A 13,040-nucleotide genomic window follows, 5' to 3' on the forward strand; every position below is an offset into this window, starting at 1 on the left:
AACCCCAAGACAAAATTCTTTGTTCAACATTGATAAATAACCAAGATTATTATTTCAGAATTTAGTAATTTAGTTTCCTCCTTTCCCTATCTGGTTAGCTCCAGTATCATCTTGTTAACTAAGATATTAGTAACCATACTTTTTGTTACGGCTTCTTCCTTCCTAAGAATAATGTCTTAATAACTCTTTAGCCATCAATATTAAACACGATTACAGATGAAAGAAAAAGAGGGGGGGCCTGCTTGTCAGCCCAGTTGCCTCACTATCTTACACCCAAAATAATCACACAGAAACTGTATTAATTAAAACACTGCTTGGCCATTAACTTTGGCCTCCTATTGGCTAACTCTCACATCTTTATCTAACCCATTTCTATTAATCTGTACTCACTACAAGGTTGTGGTTTACCGTCAGCATGTCTGAACTGGCATCTTCATGGTGGCTCTCTCTCTGCTCTTCCCAGCATTCAGTTCTGTCTACTCTGCCTACCTAAGTGCTGACCTATCAAAAGGCCAAGGCAGTTTCTTTATTCAACCAATGAAAGCAACACATAGACAGAAGAACCTCCTATACCAGAGGGAGGAGAGAGAAAAAGAGACAGAGAGAAAACAAGTGAGCTCCCAATCTGGCTACCTTGGGTCAAAGCTGTGAATTTAATTGTATTATACATTTGAGGAGCCTGGCGGGCATGGCTCAGTATTCTTATCCTTTTCAATATAATTTCCTATTTCACCCTTGGTCTTTGCATCTCTTCTTTAACTTTAAAATTCCTATAAACAGAAACCAATGATTGATCTCTGGCCACATAGCCATAATGTGATTAACACTGTAAAATTTAACAGTATATTTTTCCCCGTGTCAATGTAGGCTCAACATTTTCTCTCATAGGTCAGGTCTTATGCACTTAATCTATAACAGCACTTAGAAAGCCGAGGCGAGAGGGTTGTGAATTCAAAGCTACCCTGGGCTATTCTGTGGCCTTACCACTCCACTTTTAGTCTCTTATACAGGAGTCAAAAGAGACCAGTGATTGAAATTCTTTTTTTTTTTTCAGCCTCATTTGTTAACTAAATTGTAGCTAGCTGTAGAATCCCCACAGAGAATTGATGTGAATTGCAACAACTGAGGGCTGAGTAAAGGGTAGACAGGAGGGAGAAGTAGGACTGCAGGCCCTGGAAGGAATGGAAGTTGTTGGTGTCAGCAGTTCAGTTACTTGGGATTGGTGGTCCCTATCTCCTTGGTCTGAAGGGCTGCCCATAAATTCATCATTATTCTTCCATTGAGCCAAGTGAGACCCTTCTCAAATACTCCTTCCACTGGCCCTCCTGTAATCTCCTAGTGTTCCTGCTCCCCAGTACAGTGATGGCCATCCATCATCCTGTGCTATGGTTATTACAGCTATTGCTACTATATGAACTGCTTCTCTGGTCTGTTGTTTAGTTTCCAATTTCTTCTGTAGAGCTAAGACTTTGTCTTGTCCATTGCTATATTCCTGGTGCCTGACCAAGACTAAGCATTAGTAACATCCAGTGAGTAGAGGAGTGGATAGGAGCCAATAGCGATTGGCACATTCACCAGCCAGTTGACGAAGCCAAGTGTCTGCACACATGTACTATCTACCATGGCATCACAAAGCAGTTACCCACAGAAGGTGGAGTTGCTACTGCAGCCTCAGCTGCTCCCATCAGCTCCATGGCTCCGGCACCACTGGGCAGCAGTGTGCTGTCCACTGTGAAAATTTAAGCAGTCATCTGTCTTCTTTCCTGAACAAGAGTAACAGGGCTGGGAACAATGTATCGCATCTGTGTAGAGGGAGAAAAAGGACCATGAGTGAGTGTTGCAAGCTTCATACCCAACTCATCCTCTATGGTCTGAAATGGCCTTGTCCTCATGAATCCAGAAACAGGGATACAGAAGCACATGACCACACCTGGAGCAAAGAACTTGTGTACTTTTCAGAATCTCAGTTTGCCCCAAGGGAGCCAGATGGCCCTGCCAGATTCTTGCCTCTCCAACGGCATGTACTTGAAGACAGAAAGATGGAATCCTGATAAAACAAGGCTCTTGCCTCCCCTTGCATCTCCAGAGCTACTGAACATGTGGTCACACTCCTAAATCCAAAGATAAAACAACCATTGTGGGCTCTCCACTGCTTGCTTCGCTACAGTGTGCAAATGCCTGGAAGGCTTCTATTTTTCAGGAGAGGGAGCTGGACTCCTTGAGATTGTCACTGGTCTAGAGGCGTGCTGTCCCTAAAAGAAAGGAAAAGAAGCCAAAGAATCCTGGAAGAAAGTGGGCAGGACTCCTGGATTTCTCAGCAGAGAACCCAGCTGAAGCCAGATGAGTTGGAAGTGTCTTCTACTGCACAATAGCTAGCACACCGCTGAGCCATGGGGAACTAACTTATGCCTCACCACACCTGTGCTCACATGCCTCCTGTGTGCACCCTCATCACCAGAAAACTGCAGAATAGGTGTGGGAGATGGGTCAGAACCTAAACAAGCCATTGCTGTCTTTGCAAATGTAATGCACAGAAATACACACAGCACACCACCAGGAACGCAGGGGAGTCTGGAACTTTAACTTCCACTAGGTTCTTATTGCATCAGTTCTAGATCAACAGGCAAATTCAGACCAGACTGCTACAGGCAAGAAGAGTTGGTCATCTGCAGCTATTGTGCATACTGCACATCACCAGAGAAGTCTGAAGGCCCCCAGGATGTAGGAATGATAATGTGTGACGTGATGGAAATGCTGACTACTTTGTTGTGGTTGTGACAGATGATCGTGGTGAACCCCCACATGCATGGGTAACACATTTGAAATGGAGAGCATGTTTGGGTGCTGAGAGTCTTCACGCTCTATTCACGCAGGATCTCTCTCATGGAGCAGAGGTTGACAGCAGACTTTCCCATGCAGGTTCTTGGGCTGGCCATCTTCCTCTCAGACTTCTAAACAAGGCCTGCCATTGGCTTTGCCCACACTAATAGTCGAGACATGAGCCAGGTGTGTTGGCATATGCCTTTAATCCCAGCACTCGGGAAACAGAGGCCGAACGATCTCTGAGTTCAAGGCCAGAACTTTTTCTGGTTTACAGAGAAAGTTCCAGGATAGCCAGGGCTACACAGAGAAACCATGTCTTAAAAAACAAACAAACAAACAAACAAAAAAGAGTCAAGACATGGCTTAGCGACAGTCGAAGTTGTTAGCAGCCAAATGACATATTCCTACTAAGAACCATATTTCAATTCTGTGTGTGTGTGTGGGGGGGGGGACAGCAAGTCTGCAGGATACATGGTGGCTGGCGAGACTACGAGACTATTTTCAAATGCACATAAACGCTGACACTGTGAAACACCTGGTTTTTCTAAATTGGATGTAGGTATTTCAAGGGAAGAGATTCAGCCCTTCCCCCAACTCTGAGGACTGTACCTGATACTCTCAGTGAGGCAGGGACACTGATATGGTGGCCGTGAACTGACACTGAGGAGCAAGTTTGAACGAGAGGGGCTGTCACGATGGGGGAGAGAGAAGTGAGCGACTTGTTCTTCACAACTCCTGAAGCTCAAAGTGGTGTTTGTATTTTGTTTTAGAGAGGTTATCATACAAAGCAACAGTATTATGTTTTATTCCACACTTCACATGGGTTCCCTGTGGGAAACTCCATCTTTCCAGGTGCTCGGAGGTGTCACCAAGAGGATGGCTCTCTTGCCCTCCATCCCCAGACTTGCCGTTCCCTTTTCAGAATTTATAAACAAAGGATTGGTGGCTTGCCTTCTGAAATGGAGTGGGTGATCATTTCTTTTAAAATTAGAAGGAAAAAAAAAAAACTCCAAGATCAGAGAACTTGAAGAAGAAGACTGAAACCCCAACATTTAGAACAAAATCTAGCTTCTGAGGGCTCATTCCTAGGGGAATGTTTCCATTAGGTTTTGCTTGTAAATCATATTATTTGCCCAACAGTTTTTAAAAAGGCCAAATTGCTAGTCAGGTTACTGGAGCTTGATGAAGTCAGATGTGGACTTGCATTAGCTGGCTGGAAAACATGCAAAGATAAGGTAAGGAACATTTGAAATAAACATGGTCTGGGACTACATATATTATATGTTAGCCTGCCTTTTTCAGGCATGGCTAGCATGAGATACTTCTGATGAAATCATCCCTTTTCATACTAGACCCTCCCTAGGGTTCAAAGAGACCTCAACTTTGAACGTAAGCTTGCCTCAGTTGCTTTGATGTTCTTGATTTGAACTTTCCTCAAATCACCTTTGAATGGTACAGAATTCTGATACCTATGCAGAGATGCCAGGACCCTAACAGTTTATGATGATGGTAGACACAGCTCTCCTGGTATCCCTTTCTCTTCAGTTGTAGGAATATGCCCTAGCTTTTGAGATGGCCTTCTCATAATAAAAGATATTTTTGTATAACTTAGGTGTCTTTCTCACCTGTAAAAGTACACCAAAGAAAAACCAAATCTTCGCATCATTTACGTGTGAGTATGAGCTGTTCCTGGTTCTCAGTGTTGGTGGAGATCTAGAGGAAGAGTGGATGGATATTTGGGATTACAGAGAGAAAGAATTTAGTATGAAAAGGAACAGAGAAATGACATTGTTGTTTACAAGATAAACTTTTGAGAGAGAGAGAGAGAGAGAGAGAGAGAGAGAGAGAGAGATTATCTTTGAAGAAAACTTCCCAAAAGGCTGACTTGACCTCCCATGAACTGAGCTGGGTCCTCTCCCAGAATGCCTTTCTGACTCCTGATCCTGCCTAGCAGGGCTAAGCACCCTGACAGAGACTGTGGCATCCTGTCTCATCTGTCACTTACCATGTCCTATTCAGTCGGTTCTCTCATCCGGCTGCTCCCTAACTCAGCTCCTTGGGAGCAGGAGTCACCTCATCACCCTTCTCGGCGCTCAAGGTTATGGACTGCACATTTAATTGGAGGCTGGAAGGCCAGAGCACCGAATGAGAGAAGGAAAGCAGAGCAGGGAAGGCAGAGGAAAGAATAAGACAGAAGCCCCCTCGTTTTCCAGGACCTCCAACTCCCAGCAGGCAACAGGCAAATGCAGCTTTTAAAAACCACAACCTTTGGGATTTTAATTATATCCAACCCAACATATGGAAACATCTTAGCATCCTTCATTATTTATACTAGTATAAGAATGAGTCTAAAATCAGATTAGTCCCTAACAATCTAATTTATCCTCTCATTTATCTGCAAAGCGAGTGTCTATTAGCTATCACTCCCAAGCCAAGGGCCAAACTGGTCTGGAAATCTGATAACCAATGCAAGAGCAGGGCAGTTATCAAAACTTCCCTTAAAGGACACGGTTAAATCAGAACTAGGAGCTTTGGGAGGTTTCTAGTTTAGAGACAAGACAGATATGTGAAGTCTTGATGGTAAGATTGTTCTCTAATGGTTAAGAAGAGGAGATGAGATAGGTTTTAGGTAACTATGCGTGGCCAAGAGGCTCAACCATCACGATTTCAAATGTGCACATAGCTGGGTAATATCTAATTGTACTCTTGCTATTTAGCCTTTTGAGAAAAGGCTAAAAATATCAAAATTAATTAGTTAGAGAAAAGCCTCTAACTTCAATTAATTTTAATAGTTGAAAAATAACTGTGAGGTTTCGTTTTTCCATAACTGGAGGTGAGTAAGCACTTAGGACCCCAGGAGCCCAAACCTGAAGACGTGGATTCTGGGGCCTGTCCATTTATCCCACTGAATTATAGGCAAAGGCCATGTTCACACCATCTGTAGTCCCAGTTGAAAGTCACACACGTGAGAAGTGGAGTGATGAACAGGAGGTAGAATAAATGACCACCTTTCTATTTCATGACACACCAGGCCAACCCACTGTTGGGACATGTTCTTCATGTGTCCTCACCAAAGCACAGCGTGTGCATGACATAGAAGACAACAAGAACCATGTGACATGAGACGCCACAGGCTCCTGCCAGCTCTCACTGTCTGTTGTGTACAGCTAACCATGATGGCCAAAGCCTGTCGACAAAGGACATGGGAAGCAGGTGCTATGCTCAGCCCTTAGATGCTTCATGACATGCAGTACCTCTCTGCTTTTCAAAGGGGAAACTGAGGCATAAAAGGCCTGGATATTCCAGCCATGTTGTGCAGTTCTGGAAGAGCTCTGCTGAAGAACACGTAGTCTGTGTACTTAGCTTTTGACCTGTACTGGAATTTGTCTAGTGTGGCAATCGGCTCAGAGGTTAGCTATTCTCCAAGCACCCAGGCTGTATGTGCAAAGAACATTGACAAGTCCCAGTTACATTTGTGAATCACGCCCAAGAATCCCATTCCTTGTGAAGCTTTGTAATTCTAGGCCACCTGGGCTGTCAGGCAAGCTTCTCGTGAAGATGACATTTAACCTGCAGCTGCCCCTTGCTGGGCAGACAGAGGGGAAGGAGAGGTGGCCTGGGTGCAGGAGTGAGTGCAAGGCCCTACATGGGAAATCACTACACCTCAGAAGGCCCCCAACAAGGCTCTAAGGGCAGTGCTTAGGGACACAAGGGGAAGGAGATGCGGGATGGTGAGAATGGCCATTTTCTCTAAGGCACATAGAAGAGCTTACAGACCAGGTGTTAATCTCAAGAACACAAAAGATAGCCATAAACAGGTTTGAGAGAAAACCCATAGATGAAAACTCAAGAGATAGAGACTCCAGAAAGCACCATATTGTCTAAAATATTTTGCAAACAAGGAGACCAGGACTGTCTGGGCTCCCCTGACCAGGCTGGGATGTGTGCGGTTTTGCTCCCCACCTGTCCCCCTCTTCAAATAACATTATGTTTGTTTTCCTCTTGAGTCCCTCTCTTGCTCTGCTCTCACTCCGTGCCCTCTACTATGGATGTGTGTGTGTGTGGCGGGGGGGAGCTTGGCCAGCCATGGGCCTATCAGAACAAGACAATCCATGTGCACTAGAGGCTTTGACAGTGATGTGGTCTAACAGAAGTCTTCCCTATGGGCTCAGGCTTTGAACACTTGATCCCCAGCCATCCACCCTGTTTGGGGAAGCAAGAACCTTGAGGCTGTGGTGGTGCCTAGCTGGTAGAAGTAGGTCACTAGGTAAGTACTTCTGAAGGTTACTGTCTGATCCCTAATTCTGGCACCTTCTCTGCTTCTTAGCCACCACAGGGGGAGTCTCTGCCATATACTCTCACTGCCGTGGGTGTGCCTTCCATTCCAAAATGGACGGAGAATCGACCATTCTCTAAAATGGATCCAAAAGAGTTCTTTTGTTTCGTTAGCTTTTCCTGTCAGGTGACAGTAACTATTATTAATAAAAAGTAGAAATGTATGCCCTGAGTCCACAGTCAGGGTAATGCCTAGGACAGTGTCTCAGAAGACTGGGTCAATGACTCTGAAGGAATTTAAATCTGGAAGCATACAAGCCTTGTACAGATCTCCCTCCAAAATTGGCTGAAAACACAGCAATGGCAAACTTTTTGCTTTTTACAGATTCTGACACAAGTTAACACACTAATGTCAACAAAAGCGCAGAATGGTTTCCACCATCACAGATAAGACTGCCTGATTACCCTCCCAGTATAAACGGATGAGTGAAAAAAACACATGAAATATTTTCCGAGGGAGTCAGACCTGAGCTGCATAGAACCACGATGCCGGGAAGGAGACATAGAAAGAAGGTAAATCCATGGTAACTCTGCTTTCCTATGTGAAGGGAATGTTTAGACTCCAATATTACTATCAAAAGAGCCCAGTTGTCTTGCTGGGCAGAAGAAAGAACTAAGCTCAGTCAACTCTGCTAGAATTTGCAGGGCAGGGTTAGAAAGAGGAAAGCTAGACAGAGAAGTAGCAAAGCCCTGTGCAGGTATGCACCCCTGAATGCAGAGGCTATTCAGATGCACCCAGGTGATACACCAGGATGCCAGTACAGAATAACCACATGGAAGGACCAGGAAGCAGCCAGTCAAACAGCTCCAGTTCTGTCAACAGAAGGAAGATGGCCGGTTGTATTCATAGACATTGAGAAGTGGCCCTTAAAGGTTCATACTTCAATGTCATACTGAAATTCCTTTATCTAAAGTCAAAACAAAATTAGTAGACAGATGAAGCAGTAAAGCAAACATGCACACCTAGTCAGTAAACAAGAAACCACATACACACATACACATAGACATGCACATATACACTCATATGTGCACACCTACATACACACATACATATATACACACACATTTGCACTCAAATACACATGCACACACATATATATCATACACATGCATATATATGCATTCATATATACATACACATATACAGACAGACATATGAACACAAGCACACATATACATATGCACACATGGACAGACACATAAACATATCATACACACATATATGCACATACATTCATATATCCATATCACATGAATACACATGCATTTATGCACACGTCCATACATTTATGCATGCATGTACACATATATACACACATTTGCACACATATACACATGTGCACAAAAGTACACACATACATACGCACACATATCCACACATACAGCCATACACACACATAGATATACACAGATTCACATTTATACAGCACACACATACACATAAACACATCTACACACTTACACAACACATACACTGTACACAATATACATAAACACATATGCATGCACATTCATACACATATACACATACAAATACACACAGCACATATACACACAGGCACACACATATGCATATGTATATCCAGGTACATATAAATACATACATACCCTCAAGTCCACACACAGGAATTAACAGACAAGAATCCTTACACAACTATTATAAGTTTTTACATATATGCTCAAAAGCTCAAAATACTTGCAAATAATTTCAAAATATATAAGATAAAGAAGGAAATTTTGTAAAATACATAGTAGAAAATCACTAAATGAGATTAAAGTCAAACACTTAAGAAACAGAGATGTGTGACCCTTAAGGCATAACAGAAATGACCTAAAGAGTAAAAAAACAGCCAGGCGGTGGTGACGCACACCTTTAATCCCAGAGCTTGGGAGGTAGAGGCAGGCGGTTCTCTGTGAGTTAGAGGTCAGCCTGGTCTACAAAGTGAGTTCCAGGACAGCTAAGGCTGCTGCACAGAGAAACCTTGTCTCCAAAAACAACATAAAAAACAAAACAAACCAACTAAAAGCAATGAGAGAAAGAGAAAGGAAGGAGAGAAAAGCTTCAGTGACCAGTAGAACAACATAAAAGAGTCTACTCATGGCTGTATCTTTTGGAATTTTAAAAAGATGTGGAAGTAGGGGGGAGAAAGGAAGGAAGGAATACACAACAATTTTGAAAACGAAAATATAGTCCCAATTTTCTCAGTTTAATGATAGCTGCCGTGGGTCCAAGTAAATGAACTGAAAAGCTAGATGAACATACACACCTCTTGAAATCATTGTTATAAACCCCTCAGAACTGCAGTTAATGCTTAGTAAAGAATTGTCCTGGGCGGGCTGAGTGGGTCTGATCAAGTCTGTAGCAGGCACTAAGAGCAGAACAGAGGCTCGCTATAGAAGAAGGTCCCCGATGAATATGATCAGCTCTTACCTAGGAGTTCCAGCCTCGGGGTCTCAGGCCCTTCAGATCAGGGACACCAAGTCATTTCAGTATTTTAATCTAGCAAAGCAAAACAAAACTGAAAACTTAGCTCTAATGAGAAAGACAGAAGCACATATACAGAGATGAACTAGAAGAAGGAATACAGGTCTTGTTGGCAGCTGTGAGGATGTAAAGTGTTAACTGGACACATCTGGGAAGCTGCCTGGATAAGGTGGTCTGTGGGGACTGTCCTGATGATCCTAACCAATGTAGGGGACCCAGCAGCAGCTCCGTTCCCTGGCTTTGGGTCCCAGACTGTAAAAACGTAGGGAAGCTGAGCTGAGTAGTGAGGGACCCTTCACTCTCTGTCCTTAGTGGCAGATGTGACCTGTGGTTTCAGGTTCCTGCCCTGAGTCCCCCAGTAATGGGCTGTCCCCTAGAACACTGAGCCTAATGAACTATTTCTCTCTTAAAGCTGCATCTGTCGGGGTATTTTACGGCAGCAGCAGGTAAGGTGGTAGCAAAGTAGGTCAGAAGATGAATTGTTGTCCTCTTTAAATATTTAAAGAGAAAGAGTTATCAACATAAAATACAACATTTAATGGAAATACGTTCAAAACCTAACGGTAAAATAAAGATGGTAAACAAAACTGGATTCTGCTCCCTTAGAGATTAACACTGCTTTGAAGGGAAATTCTTCAGACAGAATGAAAATGATAGAAGCTAGAAAGACAGGCCTATCTTAAATATTTATTCTAGGCATTTGATCTTTTCAGGGCTTTCTTCTTCTTTTTTTAATCCTAGCACTTAAGGGCCTGAGGCAGGAGCGTTGTGGGTATGAAGCCAGGGCCTGGCTACTAGCTAGACTTTATCTCAGAAGAAAAATTCTTTAATGTGGAGAAATGGAATGCAAAACAGTGTGCAAATCCCTGAATTTGATACGCAGCTGAAACACACACATACAGATACACACACGTAAGTGAACACGTACATATACTCAAACATGCACACTGACACACACACACACACCATTTAATAGTCAATAGACCACTTAAAGCAAAGCGTGGCAATATCTTCTGAGCTTTAGAACATCTGGAAGCAAAGGCACAGCATAAAGAACAGGAAGATAGCAATAGATTCCAGTGTGGTAAGTCTCACATCATAAATGAAATAACAAGTGGCATGCTTGAAAGTAGACTATGACATCACAAGTACATCTGTGATTGTCTTGGAAGCAGTTTTTCTCAAGGCATAAACTATAATCGCTATAATATCCCAGTTCAACAGATCCAGAGTATGACCCGAGAATTTCTGTTTCTACAAAGTCAGAAGTTGTCCATGAGATTAAAAATCCTGATGTTGTTAACCTGGGCTCATAGGGGCTCAGAGAGACTGAAGTGACAACCAGGGAGCCTAAATAGGACTGACTTAGGCTCTCTGCATATATGTTATAGCTTCATAACGTGGTCTTCTTATGAAATTCCTAACAGTGGGAGCAGGGGCTGTCTCTGACTGTGTTGCCTGCCTTGGGGACCCATTCCTCCTACTGGATTGCCTTAATAGAAGAGGAAGTGTCTAGTCTGTGACTTGATATACCATGACTGGCTATAACCACGGAAGGCTCATCTGTATCTGAAGCAAACAGTGCAGAAGGAAAGGTGGGGAAAGTCGGGGGAGAGGAATTGGGAAGAAGGGAGGGAAGAGACACTTTGGTTTAGATACAAAAACAAAAATAAAAAAGGCGGACCTCTGTGAGTTCGAGACCAGCCTGGTCTACAAGAGCTAGTTCCAGGACAGGCTCCAAAACTACAGAGAAACCCTGCCTCGAAAAAAAATAAATAAATTAATCCTGAAGTTATATTACTTCAGCTAGTCACCTCACTACGCACTCATATATATATAACCTCACATAACAGCTTTGTCAATTACACATTTTCATGAAGTTAAGGAGAAAAGAAGTAGATAAATATTAACTTTATGAAACCTATTTTGATGATTGAAATCCAGGTTTGTTAAAAATAAAAAGGATGGAGAAATCCTATGCCACACAGGTTAGTCATGAGACTTGGGAGTAACTATATCTATACTGTGGATTTTAAAACTAGGTATTAGGATGAGGCAAGCAGGGACATGATGACAAGGGATCAATCCACCACAAAGAAAGAGGCATCTTAGCTATATATGCACCTAATGAGAGTTTTTAAATTCATGGTACCACAGAAGTGACCGAATAGACACATCCACAATCATAGTTGGACATTTTATCATTGTTCTCCCCAAAACAGTTAGAACCATTATATTATCAAACAGAAAAAAAAACCAACAACTTGGAAATGTTCTAAATTAAAACTGTGTTCATTAAAAAAGAAACAAAAGAACATTGACTTCTTACCAGCAGCGGCAGAGACTCACTATGGGAAATTCATTTGGCGCACACCTGTATCTGCACATTGGAGTGAAGCCCACTACCCACCATGTACACCACTGTCAGAGAACAGTGATGGTTCTGGGGGAAACAAAGGAGATCTGGAAAAGCAGGATCTTTATAACAAGAAAAAATATCGATGTGAGTCTCATTTGGCACAGCAGTTCCCACTCGGTTCAGGGAAGGGTCTTAGCAAAAAACAAAATAAAATAATTAAAAAAAAAACCAATCCAGCATCTCACATGGTCACAGTACTCATGAATTCACAACTGCCGGGCTACCTGCATAAACAGGGATGGATTCACGGGGCCTCTCTCTACCCACTGGAGCTAATGGCAGTGGGAGGCTGCAGGAGAGAGGAAGTCATTGTCTTCAGTGATGTGGCCACTGGTGAGTTAGTCATGCTCCTGCCCACAGGGGTAACCCTGCTTAATCCCTACGGTCCACAAAACAAAAACAAAAAGACATGAAATTAGAATGGGGATTTGGTGGGAATGTAAGTGGAGGGATGAAGGTGAACAGAATTATTTACACATATACAAAATTGTCAATAGACAAATTAATTTTCAAGACACATTAGAAATAATGGCGTCTTAAACCAAGCATGATGGTATACCTCTGAGAGCCCAGCACTCAGTTGGAAAGCTGGGGCAGGAAAATTGTGAGTTAAAGGCCTGCCTAGGCTATAAAGTAAGTGCCTGTTTCAAGCAAACAAAAGCACAAACAAACAAACAAAAAAATGTGTCTTAGAGCTTGCTTCATGCCCATTCAACTTTAGGGGGCAAGTTGATAGATTAGGGGCATTTTTTTTTTTTTTACTGAAAGTAGATTATTTTCATATAATATATTTTGATTATGGTTTCCCTTCTCCCGGCTCCTCCAAGATTTTCCCTACCTCCCCACCCACCCAAATCCACAACCTTTCTCTCATCAGAAAACAAGCAATCAGATGATGAGGAGGAGGATGAGAATGATAAAATAAAAACAAAACAAAATAGGGCAAAACACACAGAAAAAAAATCAAAGAAATAGCAC

Source organism: Chionomys nivalis, chromosome 6 (assembly GCF_950005125.1).
Source record: "Chionomys nivalis chromosome 6, mChiNiv1.1, whole genome shotgun sequence".
NCBI classification, from domain to species: Eukaryota; Metazoa; Chordata; class Mammalia; order Rodentia; family Cricetidae; genus Chionomys; species Chionomys nivalis.